Source organism: Tasmannia lanceolata, unplaced genomic scaffold, assembly GCF_043159265.1.
Source record: "Tasmannia lanceolata isolate RefF3 unplaced genomic scaffold, GAP_Taslan_0.1 ptg000002l, whole genome shotgun sequence".
Classification (NCBI taxonomy): domain Eukaryota; kingdom Viridiplantae; phylum Streptophyta; class Magnoliopsida; order Canellales; family Winteraceae; genus Tasmannia; species Tasmannia lanceolata.
Genome location: NW_027518679.1, coordinates 51,268,852 through 51,289,391, shown reverse-complemented (window position 1 = coordinate 51,289,391; position 20,540 = coordinate 51,268,852). Strand labels below are relative to the sequence as shown.

The window sequence follows — 20,540 nt, the reverse complement described above, 5'->3', positions numbered from 1 at the left end:
AATAGGAAAGAGAGAATTTATATGATGCCCGACCGTCAAAGCAACAAGGGCTAGGCAAACCACCTGGCCCTTGTGATTCTCACGGTCGGGCATCATATAAAAACTCTAGGAAAGATATACCTTTTTGAGTTTTTCTTCTTATAATTACTGTTGTTTCCAACAGCTTGTTTTGAGGTGTAAGGATCACGTCATGGAGGTTGCAGGATCGATCCCATCATGCCCCCAAGAAGAAAGTTGGACTTGTAATCAATTTTGAGCTCGCAACCGAAAACTCTTAGAAGAATAGTCAGATATGTAATGATATATGAGTAATAAGCATTCTATAAGAACTCTTGGTATAATTGGCAGACCTATAGCAATGTTGAATCGGTGCTACATATTCAACGTCTATGTTTTTATTTTGTTTCTTTTGTTTGGTGTGGGTCATACTTTGGTAATTTGAATGAGGTGTATCTTTGTTCTTTATATACGGTTTGTATACGGAAAAAGAGGGTCAGGAAGAAGGGAAAAGAAGAGAAGAGAGAACGATGCTAGAGCAAGAAATGAGGAGTTTTCTCTTGGCCTCCAGGAGGGTTTTTGTGTTTAAGCAAATCAAGTTCTTCTTGTACTTAAGGTTGGGAAGAAAGATTAGGGAACTCAAGGTATTTCATCTTGGGGGCTTTTGGGGTGCTTTTGTGATGCAGAAAAAATCAAGGTTCCTCTTGCAAGTGAAGAAGAGAAAAGTTTTGGGCAAAAGAGGGGTTTTACCTTGGTGCTCTTGGAGGGCTCCTTTTGTGGTTTAGCAAAAGCAAAGTTTTTCTTCTTCTACTACTCAAGGTGTGATCTTCTTCTTCTACACTTCTCCTTTAGTATTTTCTTTGCAAGCCAAACATTGTGTTTTCCAAAGGGTTTTTTCCTCATACTCGGTAAAGAGAAGAGAGGGCTGCCTTGGGGTTGCATAGACGGTTGGAAAGAAGGATTTTCTCGCTGGCCTTTACCGGTGTGAGGTAACATTGTACTATTTTAATTCGTGCCTTGTCCGTGGAGTAGCCCATTGTGGTGAACTACGTATATTCTTGTCTTCTTGTGGTTGTTTGTTTTGCTCCCCTTTGATGGTCGTGGTTTGTTGGCTGGTAAGCGTAGTGTGAGGCACCTTGTTATCGAGTTCTCGTGGAATTCCATGGTGCATTTTATACCCCTTATATTCAACATAGTTTTGGAGTACGTGGGCGGAAGGTTGGAGTACATGGATGGAGGATCCCTTCAGGATATTTTGCTAGTGAGGTAGTTTATTCCAGAACCAGTCCTTTCATCTATGGTTTAGCTGAATATTGATTAACATCATACCATATCTTTTAGCTGAATATTATATATGTGTGTGTATATATACCCGGTCACGCCCATGATTCCATGAACCAAAGACAAGACAGGCGCCGCAATGACGGCGAGGTGAACCTTACAAGTATGCCAGGCTAACGTGCTCAAAATAATTCATACAAACTTATATAGTAGAATCACCCACGTGTCTCAAATAAATAAAGTTTAAATAACTAAGAGCTTCCAAAGTGCTAGACTAATCAAGCACTCTTCCTAATTCCACGTGAAATCAAGACTCGAGATGTGAAATATAGAAGAAAATACGAGTGAGCTCGCAAGCCGGTGAGTAATATAACCCTGCCCTGGTTGGGTCTAAGCATGCCAAGAATAAGGCTAAAACTGATATTTAAACAAAGCGATTTGCTAACAACCATTGCAGTTAAACATAGAGCAATGATAAATTCACAAACCATAATCAGAAATGACTTGGCTCAAAACATATTATCTTAAATTCTCACTTCTTTCGTCACAACTTATAAACCAAGGCGCAGTTAAACATAGAGCAATGATATATTCGCACCACTCCTTGACAATGATGCTTATGGTGAGAGTGATACTGATACCTTTTCAGCCATTTTGAATTGTACTAAGTTCTTCTTCAGGTAGAACTAGATACTTTCGTGAATTATGGAATTGTACTAAGTTCTTCTTTAGGTAAAACTAGATACTTTAGTGTTTTACACAAATGATTGGATTCATTTTCATGAAATCCATCTTTGGTAATTCACAGGGATTGGCGAAAATGAGGAGCTTGTCTTGATTTGGAGTTTGATGAAGATGACTTACTTGATGAGTAAATCTTCTAAAGTCATAAAGACTATGCTTACATTTCAGTATGCATAGAGTTCACCTTTTTTGTGGAACTTTATTTTGGATCTCGATGAGAATCATACCTCATGAATGAATTCATCTAAGATCAGTGGGGTTCACCTATATGTGAAACTACCTTTTGGTTGAGTTTAGCTTGTTGTTTATCTAAAACTCTTGATTTGTCATAAAATGATTCATGTTTTCAGTTGGATTACAGATCTTTTATGATATAGACCATATGGTGATGTCGATGATTCAGTATTTTGCTTTGAACATTACACTATCTATCTATTGAATTGTGCTATATGTAGAACATAGGAGGAGATTGTTGGGTATATAATATAACCCATGTATGTTCTAATATAAGCCCAATAAGATAATGGACCGGTGTAGTGGGCCTATTTGGGCTTGAGCCCACTAACCTATTTAAACCCTAGTGTATCTAATATATATAGGGGCTAGAGGCAACAAACTTGGTATTCCAAATTAGATACCTTGGGTGTAATGCTTCAAGCAACCTCTTGCTTGACCTAATTCCTCTAACAGCAAATCCCTTCAAATAAACATCAAAACCTTGGTCAAGGCTTAGTTAGATTTGATAATCATCTTCTTCATGGTCTTCTCACAGCCCACCAGATAATAAATAAAAGAAACAAAACAGTTAACATCACTCCCTCCTAAAGAAATAGCAGTCGTTGATCTTTCGGTTTAAAACGCAGTGTGGGGCATCCAATGGTTGCATTATTTTTTGCTGTGGGACATCTCATGTCGGTGTTCCCTTTTTTGGGTGTGTGGGGCAACGGCAGCAGTCAAGTAGCCAACTTGTACACTTTATGCTTTGCTTTCAACCGCCGTGTCCACGTTATTCTTATCCATTTTTTAATGGGCAAGTCATACACCCGCCTCTCTTTTTACCTGGGACAGCCCCTCTAGTGTATTTACGATTTATGACTAGGGTTTTAAATTTTGGTTTCGGGTATGATTTCAGTAACCAAAATCTCGGCCGAAATTCGGTAAAAGTGCGAAATAAAAAATTAATATTTTATCAAAAAATTCACTGAAATTTCGACCAAAATTTGGTAAATTTCAGCAATTTCGGTTTCGGAATGTTTTGGTTTCGGTCTTGACCCTGACCGAAATCCGAAAAACCATGTTTATGACTACTCTTTTACACTAGAGTGGGTTGTCCCATGTAACAAAAGGGAGAATATATCATTTCACCAAAATTATTTACTTGGGATTTGCTAGGCAATATATAAAAAATGGAAATATTTGTATTTCTTCAAATTTTATGAATAAGAATAGGAAAATGCTAAAACAAAAGCCACTTTTGCATTGCTTTCTAAAAGACATTTATTGGGCCCTAATTTTATCTCGTGTAAGTGATCAGAACTGTTGATCAGAACGGCCCCACTTTCAATGGGATGGCCATTCAAGATGGGACAAAGACCAACAGTCTTTATTTCACATGCATGCCCACTTAGCCAAGACACAGGGCACACACTGATTGACAGTCTTGAGCCTGCCATTCTCCTTATCGTCCTCCACTCCTCCTGCCACTTCTCTCTAGTCATACAAATAAGCATTGAAATCTTCTTTCGAGGCTGAGTTAGATTTGATAATCATCTTCAAATCATGGACCATCTTGGTAATAAATAAAAGAAACAAAAGTGCTAACGTCACGTCTTCTTAAAATAATCATGGGTTACACATTGATCTCGTTGTTTGATTGTGGTTTGATCGGGGGACCGTTGATCTCGTGGTTTGATTGTGGGACATCCAATTTTTGTATTATTTTTGGCTGTGGGCCATCTCATGTCAGTATTATTTTTTGGGTGTGGGGTAGAGGCTGTAGAGAAGTAGCCGACTTGTGATCTGTATGTTCTGTTTTCGTGGGTTATACATGAAGCCTCCTTATCATGCATACTCACCTATTCTTATCCATTTTTCTAATAGGGATTTGCTAGGGTCCATTGCAGAGTTACATGAGAGAGCAACCACATAGGCTCACTTATCAACATATTTTGTATTATTCATTTAATTCATCTGAGGGGGCTGCTCTCTCATGCAACAGACTGTCCGCAAAATGCCTTCTTGGATGGTGGCTAGCAAATCCCTTTCTAAGATATTTATTCAAATTAGAGGCACCAACCAGTTCATATACAACCCCCCTTTTTCTCTGGAGGGTGTTTGATTCCATGTATCTTAATTAAAATTGTGGGACCAACCACTTCACAACACAGCCCTTTTTCCTATAAAAAGGTCCATTCCCTCTCAAGTCGCAAACCATTCTTCACAACAATTCTCCATTTCCATCTCTTCTTCTTTCTTTTTTTCTTGAGAGATATATGGAAGGTTGTACTAGTAGAGGGCAATCTTCTTCCTATGCTTTTGCAGCTTTGTTTTCACTCATTTTCTTCGTCTTAGACTTGAATTCATGCTTGGCAGCTGATGTGCCTGATGGAAGAACAAGTACCGACTTCATAAGGAGCTCATGTGTGGCCACTACCTATCCAAAACTATGCTTCCAATCTCTGTCAATATACTCAAGCACCATCCAGACTAGCCCAAGTGAATTGGCCCATGCAGCCCTATCTGTGAGCCTAACAAGTGCCCAATCGGCCTCGGCCATGATGTCAAGATTGTCGATTGGACACGGAATGAAGCCTAGAGAAGTTTCCGCCATGAGAGACTGTATTGAGATGGTCGGAAACTCCGTGGACGAGCTCCAAAAGTCTATTGGAGAGATGGAACACCTTAAAGGCTATGATTTTGGATTGAGGATGAATGACATACAGACTTGGGTGAGTGCTGCTCTCACAGATGGGGACACTTGTATGGATGGCTTTGCTGGCAACTCTGTGAACGGCGATCTCAAGAATACGGTCCGGACCCGTATCGTCTATGTCGCACATCTTATCAGCAATTCTTTGGCTCTCATCAACAGACTTGCTTCTACTCAATCTATCTCTCCATAGTTGTTTCTTTCTTAATTGTACTATATGCATATGGGGGAGGAATATAAATTTGGTACATGTGTTTGGCTTTTAGACTATAGATTGGGTATATGTGTTTGGCTTGTGGGCTGTGTTGTAATTGTATGAGGACTACAATGAAATATACCTTTTTTGTTACTTGGTTTCATGTGCTAGTGTTGTTGATTTTGCATCGTGTGGGGGCGTGGGATGGATTGAAGAGGAGATTTGATAGGCAATTTGGTGTGAAGCCTTGTGGCGGCTCACTTCTGCAGCCACACAGGCTCACATTTTAGCAGATTTTGTCTTATCTATTTAATCCAGCTAAGGGGGTTGTTCATTTGTGCAAGAGTGGACCACGAATTGGCCAATCCCTTTGTTATGCCATGGGACCTATCAGTGTTGGTCATTAAAGCAATTGGGACACATGCCCAAAAAACATTGACCAGGCCCGTTTACTTCCTAATAATTCTTAAATAAATGCGGGGATCCATGATATTTTGAGAAAGAACGAAACAGCTAGCGCCCCTTGTCATATTCAAAGGTTACGCAACCAAGTAGGGCTGCTGATGAAATCAAATTACGATAGAATTAAATTCAGTTTGTAGACCCCCAAAGAAGGTAATGGAGGTAAAATATCTTTGTAGGTCCCAGAGAAGGCAATGAAGCTAAATAATTTTGTGGGTCACATTGAAGCTAAAAATATACAACTAAATTTATTAATATGGAACAAAGGTGTGATTAGAAGGGTTGTATCACAAACATACAAACACGGTTGATGATCGACACCAAAAACCATGCAAACCATATTTGCATCTCACGGGGTTGACGGGTTACATGTTTGTTGGGCATAGGGATGCAACTTGGTTTGGGTGTGCAACTTGGTTTGGGTTCAACCTGATTTGGCTCGGGTTGGCTTGGCGTTTCCTCGAATTGGTTTGGGTTAGGCTTGGGAAAAGCCCAACCTGATTTAATTTCGGGTTGGATTAGGATTGAGGCCTTGGCAACCCGACCCGACCCAACCAAACCCGACATCAGTCCTCTAATTTTATCTTGAGTCTTTGGATTATGTTTTTTTCTTGTATTTTTGGCCCTAGGTGAACTCGATCCCAGCCCAACTCAACCAGACCCGATTTGGAAAAAAAAAGGTTAGATGGGTTGGGTTAGGGTTGAGAATTTAGAGGCGGGTTGGGTTAGGATTGACCATCCTCGACCCGAGGATGGCCTCAACCCGACCCGACCCGACTTGCACCCCTAGTTGTGCGGCCCCAAAATAAAAGTCCGACAGCCCACTTTCTGCTATTCATTAGAAAAAATATAGAAATTATAAAGGGCCAGAATCATCTCTGGCCCGATTGATGCATGGTTTGGGATTTGGGCCATGTAAAAGGCGGCCCAAACTATAGCAGGACGCAATAGCTAATCTTTGCATTCAATATATAGATGTCCAGAATTTCGAGGACTGTAGAGAATGACATGGTTTATTGATCTTTGATGTAGGAAGTTCCTTAATTCTGGGTCTTTTACTTGGTTTTTCTTTATTTTGCGTCTCTTTATTAGAGAAAATGTTTAGCCTAACCTCTCTTAATTTGTTAGGTAAAGATAGACTTTATCCTAATTTGAGATGGAGTTTGAATAGGATAATTATCTAATTTATAAATAAGGGACAATTATTTTGTATAAAAAGGCATCTTACATTGAATACATTTCTCATTTTGGTTATTTGCTTCCTTGTGACTCAAGGCCTTCCTAAGGTGAGACGGTCATCTCCCCTCTCTTTCAAGCTTCGGCACCTATCTTTTTTTTAATTTTCGACTGCCAACATAATTAGTATTAAATTAAATTAACAAAACAAGAGAAAACGAACCCATTAAACAACTGATAATCATAGTAAATTTGCACACTTCCCTTCCATGACTTAATATTCTACACATACCCATATACTGTTTTCTAAAGTAGGAAAAAAAAAAAACTTACACACCTATAGGTTCAAAAAGCCATCTTTCTGAAGAATTTGATGAAGGGATTTCAGCAGCAGAAGCCTTAACTGGCCTGAGACTACTCAGAAGGCTAGCTTTGAGTTGGGGTAGTTTTCTTCCTGAATAACTTTTGAAGCAGAGACAAGTAATGTAAGGGGAAGCAAAAATGGAGTTTTGGGAGTGAAAGAAAGTGAGTGATGGCAAGGAAGAGGAGCAAACAGAGCCTCTTCTAGGATTGCAATATGCAAGAATTGGGGCTTTTGCTTCCATTTTTCAAAACAGATTTTGAGTAGAAAAATCTATCTCAACTCTAAAGTATATATGATGGAAAGGCCCTTTTTTTTTTTGAAGAAAGCAACAGAATATATATTTATATATATGAATAAGCAGAACCGAGATGGTCCTGTCGGAACAATGAGCAAATAAAATAGCAAGACAATGACTCAAGGGGGGAGATAGTCAAAACACTCCAATTCGGCACGGGAAACACCACTCTTAGCCAGAGAGTCGGCTGCCACATTGGCCGATCTCCGGACATGCTGAAAGACCATGGAGTAGCCCTTTCCTCTATCCTCTATCTCCTCAAAGAAGTGCACAAATCTCCAAGGGGGAGAAGCGTCTCCCGAAAGCCAGCTAATAACATTTACGGAATCGCCTTCAACAATCAGACTGTCGCACTCCAAGCGAGGCATGGAAAGAATCCCACTGTGAATGGCTCGAACCTCCGCCTCAGACGAGTCGGCAAATCCAAGAGGCCCCGAATAGGCCCAAATGACTTCCCCTTTATGGTTCCGACATAACCCCCCCACTCCAGCCGCTCCTGGGTTACCGATAGAGGAACCGTCAAAATTGAGCTTCAGAGACCCCGGTGGCGGGGGGGACCATGAGGGTCGAGATTTCACTTTGTTAACCGATTCCATGCATATGGTTGACCACCCTTCCCAAAGGGCATACGCAGAAACAAACCGAAAAAGAGGAAGTGAACGGGCCCAGGAGATGACCGCTGCCACCACCTGTATATAAATCCAATATGGGGACCTGACCTTCCCTTCAAAGACCCGCGCATTCCGCTCTTTCCACAAGAACCACCAGGAGGCTAAGAGACACATCTTCCACAAAATTCTACCTTTCCTCTTCCACGGAGCCCAGTCCCAACTCCTAATAAATTCGGCCATAGAATTGGAAGCAACCCAACTGACTCCAAATCTAGAAAAGAGATGACCCCAAATATATGAAGCAACCTGGCAATGTATAAATAGGTGGTCGATGGATTCCCCGGCGGATAGACATAGGGGGCAGTGATCCACCAGCCACATTCCTCTCTTCCGTAAGAAATCTATCGTCTGAATTCGTCCCCAGCTAACCGACCACCCAAAGAAAGCAACTCTTGGAGGGCATGCGAGGCGCCAAACCGCGGAGGACGCATGCTCCACTAGAGTGGGGATCAGATGGAGATAAAAAGATTTAACAGAGAAAATCCCCGACGGATTCCAAATCCAAATACGACGATCTAAGCCCGAAGACTTGATGAAGCAAGAGCCTAATAAGGAGATAAGGGCGCTGTAATCGCTTAACTCCCGAACAAAAAAGGCTCGACGGAACTTGGGAATCCACTCCACTTGCCCTTGGACCCGTTCGAAACATTCCGATACCCAAGCTTCTTTCTGAGAAGATACAATATATAAGTCAGGAAATAAAACTTGAAGAGAATGGGACGAACACCAAGGGTCCTGCCAAAACCGAATTCGATCCCCCCTATAGACTCTGAAGCGAACTCCAGGGGCAAAAAAGGACTTCAAACGCAATATGTCCCTCCATACTGTGATTCCTTTGATTTTGAAAGTATCAACGGAGTCCCAATTCCCAGGAGATGAACCATACTTACTGTCAATGACCCGAACCCACAAAGAGGAGTGTTCTTCTCCGTATCTCCACAACCACTTGCCCATAAGGGCCTGATTAAAGAGCTGGACTCTCCTGATACCCAAACCTCCGTTTTTAATTGGAGAGCAGACTAGACTCCATTTAAGAAGGGAGACCCCCTTGGAAGTCCTTGAACCACCCCACAAAAATCGTCTCTGAATTTGCTCTATGCGCTTAGCAACAGAAGCTGGACAGTGAAAAAGGGATAGAAAATAAATTGGCATATTAGAGAGAACAGCCTTTATAAGCACCAATCTACCTCCTTTGGAAACCAAACGGCGCTTCCATGTGGCCAACCGACGCTCAATCCTTTGTATAATAGGAGCCCATAGGTTGTGTCTCGGACGGCCCACCCCGAGAGGTAGACCCAAATAGGTAGCAGGAAAGACATCTAGACCGCACCCCATAATTCCGGCGAAGGATGAAGCCTCGCTCTCAGATACATTAATCGCATACAACCGAGATTTGCCAAAATTGGATCGTTGACCTGAGACCATCTCATAACACCGAAGCATGGCTTTAAGGTTGAGAAGCTGGGAGAGGACCGGTGAACAGAACAGGAGGGTATCATCCGCAAACTGAAGCAGCGAGACTTCCACCTTACTGGTCCCAATTAGGAATCCTCTATATAGCCCCATGTCACTACCCTTTTTCAGTATACTGCATAAGGATTCGGCCACTATCAAGAAAAGAAATGGAGATAGAGGGTCGCCCTGCCGCAATCCTCTAGAGGATTTGAAGAATCCTTTTGCTGAACCATTGAGTAGAACAGAAAACCATGCAGATGATAAGCAATTCCGGATCCACCCTCTCCACCTTTCCCCAAAACCCATACGACCCATAAGATAATCTAAAGCGGCCCAATCCACACGGTCATATGCTTTCTCCATATCAAGCTTACATAAGATGCCGCCTTCCCCTGACCGCCGGTAATAGTCAATTGCCTCATTTGCTGTTAAGGAACAATCAAGAATTTGACGCTTGCCTAGAAAAGCACTCTGATTTACCGAGATAATGGATGGAAGAACTACTTTGATACGGTCCGCCAGCACCTTCGCAAGTACCTTGTATAGGCTGCCCACCAAGCTAATCGGACGAAAATCTGATACTTTGGATGCTCCATCAATTTTGGGAATAAGGACTAGAAAAGTCGCCCCCGTCCCCTTGTCGAGAATAGCACCCTCAAAAAATTCTAGGAAGAAACGAATAAGATCCGATTTGACTGTGTCCCAACACGTCTGAAAGAAAGCCAAGCAGAATCCATCAGGGCCAGGGGCTTTATCCTGAGCTAGAGAGAATAGAGCGATTCTGATTTCCTCCTCGGAGAAGGGGATTTCCAATCCAGCAGAAGCTTCCAGACTCAAATTTGAGAAACAGATGTCTTGGGGTATTGGGCGAACAAGCCCGTCATCGGAGTACAAAGATCGGTAGAATGCAATAGTTTCCGCAATAATCCTCTCCCGGTCCGAGCTTCGGCACCTATCTTGCGGGCGACCACTCTTGTCTTACTATGATCTCATGATATTAAGCTCTAAAGGGTGATAAAATTTGTAGTTCATTTTTGCCATGTTTAGCAGCCGTGAAAGCTTTTCTCCACGTAGTAACGGCTTGTCAATCAGGAGAGGGGCAAGGAGGGTGGGAGACTAAGTGTTGTGTTCGGCAATAATTATTAAAATGATTCTGGCACCTTTTATAGGGGAAATGATTTCAGCGCTCCTATGTTTTGATAAACATACCCTCCACAGGTTTGTCCTGAGAACCATAATATTCCTCTGACAACCCTTTAAATACTACAAGACAAAAAATGGAGCGCGTGTTTAACAAAACAGTGGAGCACATAAATCATTTCCCTTTATAGGTGCAATCATTATTAAAATGATTCCAGTTCGCATCATTTTCTCACTCATGCTTTCTCAATTCTCTCAGTGTAATTATCTTACAACCCTTCTCTCAACAACTGATAAGTTAATATTCCGTGGAAAAAAAAATTCATGGTTGCCAAACATGGCCTTGATGTTTAACTGTTTATTGTCTACAAGAATTGGTTATGATAAATAGGACCTTTGTTATGCATGGGACTAAGGCCCATTGTTTCTGGATGGGGGCCCAATAGAACAAACGTTCCCATCTAGATCAAGTCGATTTGGCCACATGAATTTTGGGTTATCGTAATTGTGTTCATTTATGTTCAAGCCATGCTTCTTTGGATCTCCCATGGAGTTCATGAATGGACAACGAAATATTAACGTCTTTTCCTTTGCAATCATGGCCAGAAAGTGACGATTGTGGATGAGGAAAGATTTGATCATTGATTTGGACTGTATTTGGTGAGTATTGCAATATGGATTATCCGGGCCTTGTAATGTTGTAATCTTGGTTTTAAATTTTTCCGGAACAACTGAAATATTTCCATTCTCATTTCCACCAAAACAAAATCTACATGATTTACGTTCATGTCAGTATTCTCCTGAAATTTTGATCTAAATTCTTGAAATTCAACTAAAATTCGATTGAAATAGTCGGAACGACAAAAAAAGGAAAGATGTTATTATTTGAATTTCATTAATATAGAGAATGATATTTAGCAGGCAATATCGTTAAACTGCACAACAAAGTAATTGTATCATGGGATGTCATACCTATAATACCTCATAACTGGATATTGACATAGATTTGGGGTCCTTAGATGGAAGAATGGTCATTGCACTTTCTTATACTTCATTACATTGTACTTTCTATATTGACTTTACTATTTTAGACATGCGCGACAACAACTTTCACTGGGTGGTCGATGTGATGAAGCCATTATGAATGATTGTGTTGCTTATGTGATGGTTTCTAAGTGTGCTTGTGCTTAATCTAGCATTTCCCAAAGTTTCATCTTAAAATTTCATCATTTGCATATTTTTTTTAAAGATTAAAAGTGTTCATTATTTGCATATGTATCCATACGTTAGATTTTACAAGATTTCTACAGAAATTTCCACCGAAACCGAAATATTTTTGTTTCCGTGCCAACCGAAACCGAAACCGAAACCAAAATTTAAAACCTTGGATGTAATTAGGTTAGTAACTAATAATAAAGAAATAAGTCTTCATTTATTAGGGGAAGTTTGGATACAAGGATTTTACATTCTTGGACCATAAAATCCTAGATTTAGCTTTTTAGTAGTGTTTGGATTTAGTTAAATCCTGGATCGAAATAATTCTAAAAAGCTAATCAAAATACTATTAAAAAGCTAAATCGTAGATTTTATAATTCAAAATTATAAAATCCTTGTATCCAAATGGCCACTTAGGGTCAATACCATACTCTGTATTTTGCGGCTCGGTTAATGTCCTCCTCTCGGTCTTTCTCAAGCAGTATGTTTAGCTTGTCCACCCTCCTCTCGCTCTTTCTCATGCAATTTATTTAGCTTGTCCGCCCTGTGGCCGGGAACAATTCCAGGTAAAAAAAAAGGTGTGAATCTTCAAATATTTTTAAAACCAGTTAAATGGTTGGAGATCTCTTATTTTTCTTTATACAAATATTTTGTTTGGTAAGCTGGCTAGACCTCTCATCACAAGGGTTCAGGCATAAACCCCAATCAAAATTAAGCTACAACGCACTCTTACCACCCGTGCTATTCTGACATGAAAATGGTAGAAAAAGGTCTATTAAGAAATTAACACATCATATAGATTTAATTAATAGATTGTTCATGGTATTATTGTGATAGAGGGTGAACCTTGGTGCAATGGTAAGGTTCCTCCATTTTGACCCCGTACAACAAGCCCTCCCCAGACCTTGTCATGCTATTATTGTGCCAAACACATTTTCCTTTTTGTCCACCTGTCAATTTGGAGTGCACCGTATTACAGATTGACCATTAATTTCTTGATTTAGAATCTTACCCTCTGAAATCCGATGGCTAACTATTATTTTTCCCATTCATCTACACTTGGGCCCTATTTTGATTGCAGGAATTTTTCCCATTCATCTCCCTTGACAAATGTTTTTCTCTCAACCCAAAGAGGAGAGAGAGAGAGAGAAAGAGAGTGAGAGAGCAGTTAGGGATAATTACATCTACACCCCCTCAACTATAGCCAATTTCTAATCGGGTCCCTATGGTTTCAACTTCACCAAAGACACCTCCTCAAGTTTCCGTGGGTATTTTTAACAGACGGAGAGGAGGAAATGACTATAATGCCCTCGTCTTCCCCAACTGAAAATTAGGATTTTCGTACTTGAAAATTGAAATTTAGGGTTTGATTCAAACCCTTGTTTATTTATCAACATAAACCCTCGATTTAGGAGTTTTATTTGTCTTCATTCACATCATTATTACGATTTGCATAGAAACCCTAATATGTTACGTACCAAAATGGGCTCCACTTTGAGTAAAATAAATTAGTTTAGATATTCATTATTTTTAGATTTGCTAGGAGTCTTAGAGATAAGGATTATCTAGATTGGTTGGTGTTAGGTAGTTTTAGAGAAAGTGGCCACGTGAGTTTTTTATTTATAAATAAGATGTATGCAGTCTTTGGAAAGGAATGAAGAAAACTTATTTAGAAATTGTGTTTTGTGCACAAGGGAGGATTGATCCTTCCCTCTAAGTGGATCAAGAGGTCGATCTTCCCTCCGAGAAGATCAAATCAGTTCCGAACCGAGCTAGGTTCGTAACATAATATTTTAGGGCTTTTATTTTGTTTCTATCACTGTTTTTTTGTTGAAATGTGGGTTTTATGTAGCCATGGGATGGGGTTTCATTGTCTATGATGGAGGTGGCGACGGCGGCGATGGCCGGAGGTGCGACGGCGGCGGTGGGAAATGGGGTAACCATAATCCTCTCCATATGGCTTAAAACCAAGGGTATTTATGTCCTCAAAATACTAACCATGGTTAGTTTTAGTCATTCCGTCAAGTTAAACTAATGGTCCGTCAATGGAGGGGTCTCCTTAAAAATGTCTGAAACTTGAGGGGGGGTCTTTGGTGAAGTTGAAACCACAGGGACCCAATTGGAAATTAGTTATAGTTGAGGGGGTGTAAATGTAATTATCCCTTATCTTTTTTATTAATTAATATTTTATGAATTGGTATTGGCACGCACAAAACCATGTCGACCTGTTTGTCTTATTTCATTTTGTTTTTACTCTGTATCTATAGGACAAACTCATCTGGGGTGTCGTGTAGACATACTGACGTAGACTAACGATCCACGTCTTCTATTCATGTGAGTAGGATTTTAGTAGGAATAAGTTCCATTGAACAGACAACATATCTTTGTTTTGTAATTGTTATGGTTGATCAGGGGTTTAGATGTAAATAGGGTATTTGAGTCACGTTAGGAATAGATGGGTCCGTAGTCGAGTCTTAGTTGGAGAGGATATGAAATCTTCTTATAAAACCCATGTGCAAGGGATTGTTTTGGGACGTTCTTCACATTGTTTACTGAAATCAAAGAATAGAAGCTCCTGCTAATAATATTTAACGACCCATGGGAGATATTTCTTGTCAATGACCTTCAAGATTTTACTGTTTTGCTTCAAGCCAAATTTTAGATATATTGACATTTTAGTACCTCAGCCTATCTAACATACTTCTAGACTACACCTGCAAGTTAGGATCATTATTATAAAAATGAGAAAAGGCAAATAAAATCTCACCTTTTATGATTTCTTATGATTCCTCCTCCATCTAGTGTGCCTTTTTGGACTTAATCCACTTCACTTGATACACCTTTGGGTGACGCATCATATCAATAGCCTCATTCAGGGCTGTGCCAAGGAAATCTAAACCATTGATTTTTTTACCACCTTTATCTTTGGACCAAGATCAATAGTCTTTATTTCAGATGCATGCCACTTTGGCCGAGAGACATATGATTGGCTTCTCTGCTAGAACTTTTTTTTAATGAGTAAGATGGGGTATGGTGGGGACCCCTACCGGTTTATTTAATAAAAAGAAAGATAATACAATAAAGGCTTAGCACATATGAGCGTCACAACGCCTAGGAGATCTAAATGCTCAGCTAATTTGGAAGGGGTATGCTGGGCTCTTAGTGAGCGACTTGGCCATTTTTTATTCTAAACTTTCCACCATGTATCATTTGGTTCCAAAAGATCTAGGTTCTAACGGGGTTGTGGGAGAGCAATACAAGCATCATGCTGCTAGGCGAAGCGGTGGAGTGAAACAACCTAGATGGTTAGAGTCCAGTAGCCAAAAGCATCACTAGCTTACGCTCTGACCCGAGTAGCATGGGGCACGTCTGTTGCCGATATAATAACTTCTATAATAAATGCTTACATGGATAAAAAAGAAACAGTTCGAATAGCGTCTACTAATATAACCGAAAACATTATTAAAATACTTCTACGAGAAGGTTTTATTGAAAATGTTAGAAAACATCAAGAAAACAACAAATATTTTTTGGTTTTAACCCCTCTTCTTCACAACTGTCCGGCCTCTTGCTTGACTGGGATCACGTGGACTTGATTTGATAATCATCTTCTTCAAATCATGGGTCATAATCATCATCTTCAATTCAGGGGTCTTCTCACAGACAAATGTAATAAATAAAAGAAACAAAACAGCTAACATCACGCCCTCTTAAAGTAATCAACAACCGTTGATCATGTGGTTTAAATCGTGATGTGGGGTACCCAATGGTTGTATTATTTTTTTGCCGTGGGACATCTCATGTCGGTATTAGTTTTTGGAGTGTGCGGCAACGGCTGCAGAGAAGTAGCCAACTTGTAGTCTTTATGCTTCGCTTTCAACTGCTATGTGTCATTCCTATCCATTTTTTAAAGATATTTAGAGAAGTGATATATTCGCCCCTTGTTTTTACTTGGGACAGCCTCCTCTAGCGTATTTATTATAAGTATTGTTGTCCCAAGTAAAGAAAGGCCAATAAATCATTTCTAGATAAGATATGTTTGGTTTAACCTTTGTAGACAGTATGAGACTGGAGACCCGATCATGACCTTAATTTGTGGGTCCCCAATTCAATTATAACTTATGTGGTAATTAGAGGGGAAGCGATATATTCGCCCCCTCCTATTCCCCAGAGCCCAGCCCCTCTAAGTGCATTTATGAGTTATGTCTACTCTTTCCACACTAACTACAAGGGTGGCCCAGGGAAGAAGTAAGGGTGAATATATCATTTTCCTACTTAGAGTCATTCATATGGTAGGCCACCACTGGAACTTATGGAGTTATCTCTGTTTCACTTTAGATGGTCAACCCTAACCCCTTGATAAAAAAGGAACTAATTTTGGATTTGTTATACAAAAAACTATAGAGAGAGGGAAATGAAATTCAGAGGCCTTGATTTAGAATCATCCATATGCATTGGAAGTGTGTAGGTGTCTTGTATTCTTGCCGAGTGCGAAGAACAGCCCGTCCCAATTGGAGTTTTCAGGGTAGTAGTACAGAAGAAAATTTTAATTTTTCGAATTACTTCTTCATAGGTAATGTGGGAATTTTTTTATATAATGGCATCAGTATACATAAGTCACATATTGGGCAGGGGCATAGGCACATAGAGCGTGGGGCTGGCCACGAACCCCAATAACTTGCAAAATCCCTTTTTATTGTAAGGTAAGGTGGGAGTTAATCTGCAACCTTAGTTAAACGCGGCCCCCCCAGTGACCAATGCAGTCAAAGTGTAAATTAGTCCGGCCGCCCATTGTAAATTCCTAGCTCCGCCCTTGATATCAGGGGCTAGGGTTACACAGTATAGAGTATGGGACGTCTTGGCTAAGAGAAAAGGTAGAAAAGAGGTCTTATGGCTTTAATAGTGGAGCTTTCAGCTCCTGTGGATATAAAACACGTTGTCGAACCACGCAACTTTTGTATTTCTTGTTTTGAGTTTGATTCTATTAGGAAGATTAGAGAGATCTCTCAATCTACAACAGGTGGTGCACCAGGTTGACCACCCTTAGGAAGATTAGAGAGACCTCTCAATCTTCTCAGACAACTGCAACACTCCTAGAGCCTGGAATTTTCTTTTCTTTTTTTAATTTTTCAAGATATTATCATGGGTCATCTTAGGGACCCATGATAATAAATAAAAGAAACAAAACGTTCTCTTAAAATCATCATCAACCATTGATCTCGTTGTTTGATAGTGGTGTGGGACATACAATGCAGGGTCGTATTATTTTTGGCTGTGGGCCATCTCATGTCGATATTATTTTTCCAGTGTGAGGCGACCGCTGTAGAGAAGTAGCCGACTTGTGCTCTGTACACTTCGCTTTCAACCTCTACGTATGACGTATCCCCTCATGCTTTCTTACAAATGTTATGGGTCCGTTTCATTTCACATACGTTTTCTCCCTAATAACATGTTGTCCCGAATTGTTGTTGTCACGAATAGCTTCACGGGTTGCTTTTTTCTTTACTTTGTTAACATTGTTTTCTAACTTGAAAATTATTTATGTGGGTTGTGCGTTCAAACAACCAATTACTCCAAAAGCTTTAGCTGTTGGAGATGGTGTTATTTAATCTTTTATAATTTAACACTCTCCTTGTGTGGCTACTTTTTTTAGGGTTGGCCTATAGGTGGCAGATGTGGCCCCTCTTTTGGGTTGGCCGTTACATGTGGAATTTTTATATCAAGGAGTTTTGAACCCAGAACCATTTAAAGGGAATGACGGTTTTAACAAAACCGAAAAATCTGCTTCTTAAATAGTAAAACTAAAGTTTACATTAGCCCAAGATCAACAACAAAAGTAGAAGAAGAACAAACATCAACAAGATGTACTTCAATATGATGGAAAAACAACAATACAAGATAAAGAACAAAAGAGAGAATAAAACTTCAAAACTATGGAGAAAATATGGGCAAGTTGTCACTTTCCTTGAATCACAAGCTGGCACACAAGAGAGCTTCAATAGAGTTCTTGCTTTGTGGAAAGTCTCTACAAAAGTGAGTAAATGAAATTAGGCTGAGACAAAGAAAAATAGAGAGTAAATGGCTTAGGTAAGTCGTAGTGAGTATGGGAAAGTGGAGACTTTAATGCTTAGGGAAGTGGTAGTGAGTTTGGAATTTCAAGTACGGTTTAAATTTGAAATAAGAGGGATGTGGAGAAAGATGGAGCAAACATGTGTGGCTTGCACCTCACACATGTGCAAGCTAGGCAAAATTAACAACTTGCCAAAGGAGAGAAAATTACAAATTTGTCCTCACTACATCTCTCAAAATAAAAATAAAATAAAAGTTACCCAAAAAATTAACTTCAAAATTTAAGAGCTCTGATAACATGTAAAACAACCAATTACTCCAAAAGCTTAAGTTGTTCGAGATGGCATTATTTTATCTTTTATACTTTAACAATACTATGTAGGAGTGACCAGTACGAAGAGACTCAAGATATTCTTATCCTTTTTTTAAAGATATTTATAGATCAGTGACAGTGCACCTTAATGGGACCGTCGTCTTCTTGAGGGCCCAACCATTTCGTACACATAGCCCTTTTTATATGAGGGTCTTCCGTGTATCTTTATTCAAATTGTGGGACAAACTATTTCAAACACATTGTCGACATCAAATTTCGTATAAATTCACTAACACAAGAATTCGAGGATAAATTACAAAGAAATTGTAATTAATAGAAAATTGTACAAGTTTCTACAATCCTCTAATTAACGATCATAGTGTTGAATACAAAGTTGAATTTGGTGAAGACGAGGGCTTTCGCAGTGTAATTCTCGTTCTTCGGAATTTGAAGATGTGTGTGCTTCACTCCGAGCTTCGCGCTTTATCGGTTGTGAAGATGTGTGAATTTACTCCAATGAAGGCTCTTTGTGGTGGCTTAATCTTCGCGGATAATTTCTTCAAATACTCGATTGTTTTTTGTTGAGGGAGAGCTTTTCTTCTCTTGGAGCTTTGTTTGGATCCTCCTTCTTTTTGTCTTTGCTTGCCTTGTGTGCTCTCCCCTTTTGGTCTTCTATTTGCTTGACCCCTTAGAAATGAGAGGAAAAATCCTTTATATACTTCCTCCTTAAGCAATAACCACTCCCACCCACCTTGCATAGTGGTGTAAGTGGTTGTGGGTCCCACTACCTCCTTTTTTATTTGATGGCCATGGGTTGTACTTGAATTTGTGGCCCCTTGGGCTTGTCACTTAGTGGGCCTCCCATTTGGGCTCAACCATTTACATTTTGACCCCTGTTTAGGGGTGTGGGGCCCACTTAAGAAAATTAGGCAATTTTGTAATTTTGCACGGACAAATTTTTTATGTCCACACACATCATTTTTCCTATAAAAGGGTCCATTCCCTCAAGTTTCAAACCATTCCTCACAACAATTCTCAACTCCTATCTCTTCTTCTTCTTCGTGATATCTTCTTCTTCTTCTTCGTGATATCTTCTTCTTCTTCTTCGTGATATCTTCTTCTTCTTCTTCTTCTTCGTGATAGAGAGATGGAAGGTAGTTCTAGCAGTGGCCAATCTTCTTCCTATGCTTTTGCAGCTTTCTTTTCCCTTCTTTTCTTCATCTTAGACTTGAATTCATGCTTGGGAGCTGGTGTGGCTCGCGAAAGAACCAATACTGACTTCATAAGGAGCTCATGTGTGGCCACTACCTACCCAAAACTGTGCTTCCAGTCTCTTTCCACATACGCGAGCACCATCCAGACTAGCCCAAGTGAATTGGCCCATGCAGCCATATCTGTAAGCCTAACAAGCGCCCAATCAACCTTGGTCATGATGTCAAGATTGTCGTCCGGACGCGGTATGAAGCCTAGAGAAGTGGCAGCCATGAGAGACTGTGTTGAGATGGTCAGAGACTCCGTGGACGAGCTCCAAAAGTCTCTTGGGGAGATGGAAAACCTTAAAGGCTACGATTTCAGGATGAGGATGAATGACATACAAACTTGGGTAAGTGCTGCTCTCACAGATGGGGACACTTGTATGGATGGCTTCGTGGGCTATGCCATAAAAGACAATCTTGAGAATACGGTCCGGACCCATATCGTCTATGTCGCACATCTTATTAGCAATGCTTTGGCTCTCATCAACAGATTTGCTTCTGCTCAGCCCATCTCTCCATAGTTGTTTCCTTTTTACATGTAATAATATAGGTCTGATCGCTGGAAGAATGTGTTTGGCTTTTAGACTATAGTTTGGGTATGTGCTTTTAGTTTGTATACTGTTTCTAATTATACAAGGACTACAAATAAATGTTCCCTTTTTTGTTATAATATGGGTTCTTGTATTAGTGTTGAATTCATCTGAGTTTCCCTCATGCAAAAGTCATCTGCAAAATTGACTGGCAAATCCCTAATTATAGGGGTGATGCACGCCTTGTCTTCCCCGGCCAGTCCCTGGTAATGTAAAAAAAGAATCATACATATACTAGAAGGGGGCTGGCCTGGGAAGAAAGGGGGTAATTTTTTTTTAAATGGTAATAATTATATTAAAATGGAGAGAAACCTCCAAGACCGAGATGGTCAAAAATACAAAAAGAGAAGAAATCCATAAGAAAAGGGGTAAATTGTCACTTTACTT

At 40.0% G+C, this 20,540-nt stretch overlaps 2 pseudogenes; both read left to right on the top strand.

Annotated features, from left to right (window-relative positions):
• The first annotated feature begins 4,438 nt into the window (after positions 1-4,438).
• LOC143886636 (21 kDa protein pseudogene) lies at positions 4,439-5,310 on the top strand (annotated as a pseudogene).
• Positions 5,311-19,342: 14,032 nt separating this feature from the next.
• Positions 19,343-20,218, top strand: LOC143886628 (21 kDa protein pseudogene; annotated as a pseudogene).
• The last annotated feature ends 322 nt before the right edge of the window (positions 20,219-20,540 follow it).